Here is a 3,495-nt window from a genome sequence, read left to right on the forward strand (position 1 = left end):
AGCGACCGTTTTGGATGCTTCGGTCCATGGATTAATATGGTTAAGAATAGAAATTCTTGTTCCATACACATTTCCGGCGATAGATTGTACGGCGTAAGAATGACTGGCCTCAAAGAATATTGTCTCCGAGACATTCCGAATTGACTAAATCTATCAGTGCATAACCCAAGATAGACATTCCGAATATTTCTACTGAAATTTGGGTGTACCTTGTTGAAATATTTCCACGCTCTTGCATCTGATGGATGAGCGACCTGGCCATCCCTCTGGACATGTTCGGCATGCCAACTCATCGAAGCAGCAGTCCTCTCAGATTGATATAACCTTTTCAACGTGTCTGTAATTGGTAGGTACCACATCCTTTGGTACGGTACCCTATTCCTCCCACGTTCTTGCGGTTTGAATCATAGTTTCTTGCAGCATCGACACTCTTCTAGCTTCTCATCATCTTTCCAGTAGATCATGCAGTTGTCGATGCAAACATCTATCATCTCCGAAGGCAACCCAAGACTATAACCAATTTCTGAATTTCATAATAAGATTTAGTAGATACGTTGTCTTCTGGGAAATACTCTTTAAACAACTCCGCCCATGCATCCATGCAATTCTCAGGTAAATTATGATCCGTTTTAATATTCATCATCCTAGCTGCTAGAGACAATTTAGAGAGACCTTCTCTACAACCAGTGTAGATTGGTTAAATTGCAGCATCTAGCATTTCATAAAACTTTTTTGCATCCAAATTAGGTTCTTCTACATTTCCAGTTCCATCAGCTATTGTTGTAGTTGTTTCTAAAAATGCATCAGTAATCATGTCTTGAACCTATCATGATCTACCATCTGCTTCTCTTGATGGTAATTATATTCATTATGCAAATGATTCGGTTCTTCATTATTACCAGCATCCTCAAAAATTTTATTACTACTACTAGCTTCATTTCCACCATAACCCTCTCCGTGTTGATACCAAATATAATATTGTGGTATAAATCTCCGGTTTACTAAATGCTTCCATACAGTTTCACTACGTGCAAATTTTGAATTCTTGCATTTCCAACAAGGACAGAGCATCTTACCGCTTTCCTACGTGATCAGTGTAGAGCTCGCCTGGTACATGAAAATTTCTAGCCCGCTCAGAAATGCATTCGTCACTCTCCCTTCCGAATCTTTATGGGAACACATCCAACTCCGTAACTCGTAAATATTACCGTCATCCACCATTTTTTTTTGGAAATTTTTTTGGGGAATTTTTTTTTTAAAATTTTTTTGGGGAATTTTGTTTTCCTCAGAATTTTTGTTCTTTGTTTTCGTTTGTGTGTTGTGAGAGAGTGAGTTGTGAGAAATGACATATATATAGAAAAAAATTCGAGTTTGGTAGGTGAAGTATAACAAGGATTTTACTAGGAAAATTTTACTAGGTTTTACATCTCTGTTACATCAGTTTTACAGCGAGTTTCACCAATAAATAACGGTAACATGTGTCGTCGTAATATCCTCGTAAATTTACGACGAATATTGTTTGCCACGTACTTTCGTCGTAAATTTACAAAGTATTTACGACGAAACATTATACGTGTACGTTACGACGAATTTCAATTTCGTCGTAACATTCTCGTAAATTACTTGTAAGTTTACGAGGAATGATTTTCCTCGTAATTTTTCGTCGTTACGAAAACATTTTTTCGCAGTGAACATATTATATTAACCATAACACCACATATATTAAAAAAAATATAGCACTGCACACATGTAGAGTATTCTGAAAACTATATTAAAATGCCACAGCATTCATACACATCTAAAGACCCGGTTCGAGCAACCAAATGTACAGTCAAATTCGAACCATAATATAAACCAGACAATTATTGCAATGCTTAAACCCAATTTTCGTTACAAAATTGAAGTAATAATTTAATTAAACCTATGAAAATAAGATTCTGTGACTAAGCGAGCGAGTTGGTTAACATATTGTAAAGATTGCCTAAATTTATTGTTAAGATACTATTAATTAATAAATAATATATTTAATAAAAAATGAAGAATGGACCAATTTTTAAAAATCATACATAAAAAATATTGTGACTTCTATTTTAATAGAATTGATTTTATGTTTAATCAAACCATAATATTTTAAAATAAAAATTTACCGGCCCATTGGTAAACTCCTGTGTTCCTTAAATTCGAGAGAATTTCTTGTTAACAAATTTTAAAAAATGCTTATATCATATAATATATTTCGTTTTACACAGAAATTATATAAAAAATTTGATTTTAATTTTAGTTTATGATATGATGTCAAACTTTTTTTATTTTGGAATATGCTTTTTCAAAGATTATTACGTTGCATTTATTCTTCAATTATTAAATATCATAAAAATACTGTAGATACTATTTTATTAGTAGCTAAATAAAATGCTGACACTGTTTAAATTTTCAGAAAATGTGTCCATTTTCAAATTTAAATTAAGACTAAAAATAATTTTATTCATTATTTAGTAGGATCGTTATATAAATATATAAAAGTTATATTCACTAGATAATCGAACCCAATAATACATCAAATTAAATTAGAGTTTTTTGTTAATGTAGAACAAATTAAATAATATACATAATTTTGGGGCTATAATGATCACCAAAATAAACTATCTGTCACTCACTTATTTTCAACTTATCATGTCAATATTCTTAGATATATTACTTTTTTATGTGTTTTAATTAATTTAATATAAGTAAATTTACTGAATTTCTACCATGTAAAATGTAAAATGTAATTACCATTTACAAATTTATAGATTTTTCATTTTTAAATTGTATATTTTTAATCTTTTCAAATCCACCTAAAACCAAATTGTAAGTTCATCATGAATTTAAAAATCATAAAACCTCTTACATAGTATTTGAACACAAATTTTAAATCATGGAATGAAGAACACTAAACTTAGTTTGAGTTTTTTTCCATTGAAATATGCTTATATTAAACAAAAATATGAAAACCCAAGCTTATAAGAAACAAATTATTGACACTATAGATTCAAGAAAATGTTTCACATATATTAGAAATATTTTTAAAAAATGTTACAGATCTGTTTAATTTGGATTATTCAACGTTACACACAACTAGACAGAGCAATTTCTAATCTTCTTGTTAAGTCAAAAAAAAATAAAAAACAATCTAGATTGTTTCTTCTCTCCAGTTCTAAGAAGACAAACGATCTTTGTTTTTTAAGACAAACGATCTTTGTTTTTTAAGCTCTACTAGACCCGCGGATATGAATTTTCAGTTTTTAATTATTTATTTTATCAAATGATGTATTTGTAATATTCGTTCATATTATATTCATTAAGTAAGTATTTTTTTTTTGCATCTTAAACTATCTATTTTTTACGAATGTGTGATATCATATAAAAATATAAAAAAATGAGTATAGAGTTAATTAGATAATTTTAAAAACAGAAAATTTTCTTTCGTGTGCGATATCATATAAATAATGATCC

This window comes from Brassica oleracea, chromosome C1 (assembly GCF_000695525.1).
Source record: "Brassica oleracea var. oleracea cultivar TO1000 chromosome C1, BOL, whole genome shotgun sequence".
NCBI classification, from domain to species: domain Eukaryota; kingdom Viridiplantae; phylum Streptophyta; class Magnoliopsida; order Brassicales; family Brassicaceae; genus Brassica; species Brassica oleracea.